This window comes from Coloeus monedula, assembly GCF_965178545.1.
Source record: "Coloeus monedula genome assembly, chromosome: 6".
Taxonomy (NCBI): Eukaryota; Metazoa; Chordata; class Aves; order Passeriformes; family Corvidae; genus Coloeus; species Coloeus monedula.
The window spans coordinates 41170702-41178429 of NC_138786.1; positions in this window are offsets into that span (position 1 = coordinate 41170702).

Here is a 7728-nt window from a genome sequence, read left to right on the forward strand (position 1 = left end):
AACACGTGTAATTCCGATTCCACCTCAAGGTAATCTTTTACCAAGAAAGTGACGGGGTGCCAAGTGAAGTGCTAGCCCGGCACCCAAACGCACTGTGACAGCGGCGGCCTCCACACTGCTCTATTTTTCCCTCCCCCGCAAACCAAGTCACACTCCAAGTGACGTTCCCCATTGAGCACCCATCCCCTGGAATTATTGGAGTCGTGGATTTGGGCACTTCGTACCGCGCCGTGCGCAGCGGCCCCCGGAGCTGGTGCGGCGCGGCCGGGGCTGCCCCCGCGGGAAGGCGCTGGCCCGGGGCGGCGGGAGCCAGGCTGCGCGGGGCGGCCCCGGGCCCGGGCCACCGGGGGTCCCCGTGCCTGCGAGCCCTCCGCGGCCGGCGGCGGAGCTGCCGCCTGTAATTAGCGGCATTAGCGGAAGGAAAGTTGCCTGCTCTGATCTCCCATCCCGAGGCCACAAGGTCCCCGGGCTCCTCCATCCCTCCCCAGCCCTTCCCTTTCCTTTGCTCATTGCTCTATTGCAGGCCAGGGCGGCCGCCCCCTTCTCCCCTTCCCTCCCTGCCAGCCGGGGGAGGCTCGCGCTTGTATTTACCAGCAAATGATTAATTGTTGCTCGGCGCTGGCTGCTAATGCTGCTAATCCGGGCGGCTGCGTGTTCGGCCGCTCGCCCGGTGCCAGGCCCCGCGGGCGGAGGGGGCGCAGCGCCGCGGCGGGCGGGGGCCGGGCTGCGCCCCCGCCTGTAATTACTCCCCAGACAAATCTCTGCAAACAGAGGAGCGGGGAAATCTCTGCCCATATTGCAAGGGGCTGCGGCCCCCACCCGCGGAATAATTTTGAGACTCAAATCCCAGCAAAGACCTGCTACAAATTGCTGCAAATTAAGCTGATTTTGCCCCGAATGAGGGATTTTCTGCTGCAGATCAGCCCTTCCCGGAGCTGATGAGGTGGGGATTAGAGAAGGGACTGAAATCAAAGGGACAGGATGGTGCGGGAGGGGGGAGCCCGAGAGGGGAGCCCAGCAGTGAAAGTCCTGGAGCATTAACACTTATTGATTTCTACTTTGCTGACATTTTATTCTATTACCAAGTTTACGATTAGCCTAAACTAGGATCCGTGACAGCCGAGGCAGGGTGCGGAGCCCCCGAGGGGTGAGGGGCACTCACTTCTTGGGTTTGCACCCCACTAGCCCCGCAAGCATCTGCTCTGAGCAAAGGCCACCTTCCAGAGGCTGCCCCAGCTCCTGGCACTGGAAGGGTTCTGAGGTGAATTGAGTTTGCAACGCTGGGCAGGCTGCACTCTCTTTTTGCTCACCAAGAAGATGCTGGTGATTTTGAGGAGATGGAGCTTTCTCCAAATTCTGTATCCTTATAAACACCCAAGTCTTTAATGTTACATTTGATGGGGATAGTCAGCTCACCCCCTTTTCAACATCCGTCTGTCCATCTCTCCATCCCTTCTTCTCTTCCTCTCCCTTCCCTCTGGATCCTCATTTCCATCTGTTTAAACAGCAACAGCAATGTATGTTGCAGGTATTTCAAATTGCACCATTAAAGATTTTATGTTGTGGATGTTAAAATTAAAAAGATATATGTGCAAATAGTCACTATGAATTTAATCAACTTGATTTAATACTAATAGGAAACAGCAAATGGAATTTATGACTCAAAAAGAAGTGAATTTTTTTAAATAAATACAAGTACTTTGTGAAAAACAGAAAAAAATCCCAATCTGAAGAGTTTATTAGAGTCTAATCCCCCAACAACAACCGAAACCGGGGCTGCCCACCCAATAATCCTGGCTGCCATTAAAATATTAAAGATAAATCTAATCGTCTCTTTATCCAAAATAAGCGACTTTTATGTGGAGAGAAAATGTCTAACCCTTTGGGAAGAGAATTACTCCTAATGCATCAAATGGAATTCAGTCAGGATGGCAAAACTAGGTTTAAAAGCAAATGAGATGGTAATAGAGATAAAGGCCAGTATAACAAATTAAAAATACTCATTTACACGAATTAAAATCACTCCTAAAAGGGTTCTGAGTAAGGAGGCCACTGGATGGTCTTGGTCCTTCTTGGTATGCATGGGTTTATGCAGCCTCTCAGGAGACAGGGCAAGGCAGGATGTGGTGCTGAGTATCTGTGGGGGAGAAGTTCTGTTCTTGACCCCATCTGTCTGAGGCGGTTTTTACTCATGTCCTGCAACGGCCCCAAACCCATGTGCAGCGTGAGTTACACCAGTCCACAGCCTCCAAACAATTGCTTCTGGCCCCAGCATTCTTTCCCCAGCTGATGCCATGTGCCCAGGATGTCTCTATGGATTCCCCTGTGCTCCAGGGTTTGTAACACATTGTGGCAGCTCCCAGTGACACCAAGTTCATGCTGGGCATGACAAGGTGCCCAGCCTGGGATTTGGGTGATGTCTGTCCATGGGAACACTCTGTTGAGGATGACAGCTCCCAGGGACCTCACCCAGCTGGGGCAAAATCACCTCAGGGACCTGGAAACTGAGCTTGCTGCATGCCAGGAGGAGCTGCACCTGAGTGGTGGTTGAGCACAGCACCCTGTGCAGAGGTCTGGGAGCTCTGAGTTTCCTCTCCTTTCCTACTACCTGAGGAGCTTAAAGGGAGTGGGGCAAGGCAGAGAGGAGACCCGTCAGCACTGCTGCCTTCCCAAGCCCTGTGCCTGGACAGACCCAGTGTCCCAGTCACAGCACCCCTTCCCTTCCCTTCCCTTCCCTTCCCTTCCCTTCCCTTCCCTTCCCTTCCCTTCCCTTCCCTTCCCTTCCCTTCCCTTCCCTTCCCTTCCCTTCCCTTCCCTTCCCTTCCCTTCCCTTCCCTTCCCTTCCCTTCCCTTCCCTTCCCTTCCCTTCCCTTCCCTTCCCTTCCCTTCCCTTCCCTTCCCTTCCCTTCCCTTCCCTTCCCTTCCCTTCCCTTCCCTTCCCTTCCCTTCCCTTCCCTTCCCTTCCCTTCCCTTCCCTTCCCTTCCCTTCCCTTCCCACAGCTTCACACCCTGCACATGGAAACAGCTTCCAGGCACAATCTGTGCTGTGGACTTCCAGGAGGGTCAGGCCCCCATGGCAAGGGCATGGGTGTGGGCAAGGGCAGAACCACAGCTGCTGATGGGTGCTGGGTGGGGACTGCTGCAGCATCCCACCTCCTCACACATCCCATACGCACTGGTGTGGTGAAGAAGGTTGTAGCTGGTCCCACTGCCTTGTTAGATCATTTTGAGATTGTCTGTGTGCCCCACTTTTGGAAACCCAAACTAATCTGTGGGTGCACTGGAGGAAAAATCCCACTGGAATGCTTCTTCCAAGATACAGCCCATGGCACACTCACAGGCAAGGTGCCATTTGCAGTGGGTTATAGGCAGGCACGTTTGCCAAAACTGGGAAGACGCTGAGTTCCCTCACAACCAACTTCATGAAAGACATCTGGTAAATCAACAGAGCACACCTTTACCTGCTGAGACTTCTCCTTCCATGCATGAAATGCAAACATGTTTCCAAAGAGAGAAACAGTGAAATTGGAAATGTCCTCACTAGCAATATGTGGCATGAGTAAGAGCAGTTCTTTACAGCATCAGAGCTTCAGGCTGCTTAGATTCCCTAGCATCATTTTAGGTTCACTTTGCAATTTTAAGATTATAGATGCAATTTTATAGGCAAAATAATTTTTTCTTTAGTTAATGATTAGGATCTGGAAAACAAGATTGCTTCCTCTGGCAAAAAAAGCCACTTGTCTTCCCAAATTTGATTGTTAGACTTCACGTTTAGTGGAAGACTTCTGTCTTCTGAATGGCAGTGGAATCAGTGATGTTCTTGGCATCTTGGCTTCTTATTTGTACAGACACAGCAATTTCAGCTCACAAGGACCTTGGCAGGCCCTCCAGTCCTTTCCCCACCTGTAAGTGGGATCCACCGTACGCAAACCAATCATGTGAGATGTGTGTAACCTGTCCTTAAACCTACCCCGTGAAGTTTCTCCAAGATAGGCATCCTATCCTAATGCCTGCCCTAAAGAGGATCAGCATCTTGTCCTAACACTTTCCTAACTGTTAAAGAGTTTCTCCTACTGCCTTGCTGCAGACAAAGCCATCTGCCATAATGCTTCCAGTGTATCTGCTATGCTCAGTAGATACAGTGGACAATTTCGGAAGACCACCACTGCTACATTTTCTAAAATATATTTGAAGACTTGTTGTCATCTCACTTCAGTCATCTTCGCTGTAGACCTAGGAAATGTGTGCTTTCTAGATATCTCATTATTTCTCTGCCGTCCCTCACCAATCAGCCCAGATCGGTCCTGAAGCTCAGTATGCAGAACGGGCAGAGCAGAGTGCAACCGGGGCTGTGGACTGGCTGGAAAGCTGCTTTAGGTACTTTATCTTGTATATTGTCCCCAGGACAGGTACTCATCTATGCGCAGAAGCTGAATCTAGTAATATTTTCCTATATATTTATTTTGCTTAAAGACTCCATACCTTGTAATAAAACTAGATCTCCCTGGGATTTCCCCCCAACACAAACACACACTTTTCTTTAAACAAGGCAGCGTGTTTTGTTATCTGATGATGAAAAGGACATCAAATTGTTTCCCGAATATCCTCTTTCACACAAACCAAGAAAAGGGAACATCTAATATAGTTAAAGGAAAATGCATCACACAAAACCCTTTGACACAATGTATAATTTACCTGAAGTACTCATGTGCCATTCTTTAGAATTGAGCAGGACATCCTCAGCCAAAGATGAATATTTTAATTAAATGGTTAATGAAGTGGCCAACAGTCATAGTGAATCAAGCAAATCTTTATATACATTTATGGCAGCTTCATTTAGGATGTCCAGGTCAAACATCATTACTTTCCTATGCCACACTTTAGCTGACTTTAAAATTATATCTGCTGAATAGATCTTAGTCCGCATGGTAAAGCCCATGTCTTGATGCTCTCTTGCTTTCTAATGAATCAACACTGGAACTCTTGAAACTGGTTGAACAAAAATAAGCTTAGTTGCTACAGAAGAGTTAAAATCATGTCTACATTATGGGCCTAGCTTGCAATAAAAATCACTTCTAGTAAGCTTCTTTAAAAAGGAGATAAAAACATTTATCCATTGAATAATATTCTCTTCTATTTTAAGGGTTGGAAAAGAGTGGCAATAAACCTCTGGTGTTGCCCCATCCAGCACTGCCCAGAGAGAGGAAGTGAACCAGATGTGATGAGACACTGATATGCAGTACCCACTCCAGACTGGCCCAAAGGGTTAGATTTTTCTCCTCTGATTTACAGGCAACTGGAAGTTACTGATATATTCAGCTAACAGCAAGTTTTGATATCCAGCCTTTAACTGCTCAGCAGCCCCATGCAGAAAAAGTGTTGTTTAAACTCCTTGTCCTAAGCAGGGCAGAGCTGCCCAATGCCTCAAGCTGAAAGGGGCCAGCAGAAAGGTGTCCTGAGTTACCTGGCCTTGCCACAGGAAACTGCAGGACAGAGACACTGCCTGTGTTGTGGTGTGGTTGAGTCCTAGCAGCTGGAAGTTCCATGTGGCATGAATGGAGGTGCTCAGCCAGAGAGAAAATAGGAGAAATATGGATGCGTCTGTGTCAGAAGAGAAAGAGCGGTATAATGGAAAAAAGGAAAATGTCAGAAGTGCTAAGCAAAGTGAAACTCTAGCTCTGTTAAATGTCAGTGACCAAGGTCCTGCTGTTTTCAGTAGGATGAAAATTTTACCCAGGGGTTAAGAGGTGCAGCTCGAAACTACCAGGATGATTCAGAGAAGGCAGAAATGGAGACATCTGCTCAGGGCTGCAGTAACTCAGCCAGCAGCTGCCAACTGGGAGCATTTGGCCATGGGCATGACAGGTGCCGCAATCTCCTGTCATCATGTACTTTGTATCTTTGATTATTTAGAGATCAATATACTGACACGTAAAGAAAAAGATATGTTCAATAGGACACTGTTGATATCAGAAGCTTCTTATATGGGAAGACTTTTATATAGATAGAACATCCCTATCAGACACCGTGACCTCCATGGAGTTCAAGATTTTAGAGACTGAAGGGAACATTACAACCTTCTAGCCTGAACTTTGAGATAAAATAGGCTACAAGATCAAACAATTTCTGCATCAGGCCAATAGATTCTGGATGAGTTATAGACCATCTCTTAAAAACTTTCAGCCTTGATTTGAAGCGTTTATGTGGTAGACAGAATTTACAACATCTGTGAGCAGGTAGCTCTGGTCAGTCTTCGTGTCTCAGCAGTTTTTATTAATACAGAAAGCGTTTCTTCTTGTCATATTAGCATTATCATGTCCTATATCCATCTACAGCGCAACATATGGTGGAAGGATAATGTAAAAATCTCCAGTGACTGTGACTTCAGTAGATCACCAGTGCTCCCCAAAGTTTAAGAACACAGCTAAAATAAAAACATACTTTATTCAAAGTATTTTTCCATATATAGGTTTTGAAAGGAGACAGGCAGGAGCTGCATGCCCTTCCACTGTAGAGGAGACCAAGGTAACTGATGCAGTGCTGGAAGAACCCAGAAGCCATTGTGGAGGAGATGGAAGAGCACAGGGAGATCAGGTCTGACCAATCTGTTTGAATCGTCAGAGAATCATAGAATGTATTGGGTTGAAAGGAACCTTAAAGATTATCTAGTTCCAACCCCCCTGATATGACCAGGGATGCCACCCACTAGATCAGGTTGCCTCAAGCCCCATCCAACCTGGCCTTGAACACTTCCAAGGAAGGGGCATCCACAACTTCTCTGCAACCTGCTCAGTGCCTCACTACCCCCTGAGTAAAGAATTTCTCCCTAGCATCTAATCTAAATCTCTCCTCATTCAATTAAAAACCATTCCCCCTCTGTCCTCTCACTGTCTACCCATGTAAAAAAATTGCTCTCCATCTTTTTTATAAGGCATTTTTATCCACTGAGGTCTGTCTAGACAAATACAGCTTTGAACCTAGTGCTGACAGAGACAACAAACATGCTTCTCTAATAGAAATGGAGGAGAAGTGACACTTCTTTAGAGACTAAGGGTGCAACAACGGACTTTGCCTCTACTGGGATTCAAGTTGTCCATGGACACAGGAGAAGGCTGAAGTGAAGTCAAGACTGAAGAAAGAACCAAGTCAGCCCAATACATGTGCCCAGGATGAAGGACAGATTTGCAAAAAGAAATGGGAGAAGTAGAAGTGGAAAAGCTCAGCATCAAGCATAAGGCAGAAGAACTATGGAAGAAGAAAAAGGATGAGGTGGGTCAGAAAAATGGGAGAGAATTCGAGGTTTTTATGTTTTTCTCCCCAAGAAACCATCTGAGTCATGTAGCTGAGGAAAGCTCAAATAAAGACAGAATTTCTTCTGGTCAAGACAGGGTGAAAATATTGCCAGAAATTAGTTAGAAAGGTATTGAAATACAAGTACTGATATATAAGAAACTCCGGTATATATTAGCAAAGACCCTATGTCTATACCTTTATAGCCTGGCAGTGGTCAGAGCATTAACTTTGTATGAACTACTTCAAATCACTTGACAAGGAGGCTGATCTGGAGCTACAGTCCCAGTTCGGTATTCCTCTGATTAACTACCCCCATGAGCAGACTTCAGGAGCCACGCTGTGGACTATTGACCGCTATTGCAGTACATGCTGTGGTGGAGCTCTTGCCTCAGGTTGAGTAAAACAGGGCAAGTCTTAGGCTTTCTCTTAGTTTAA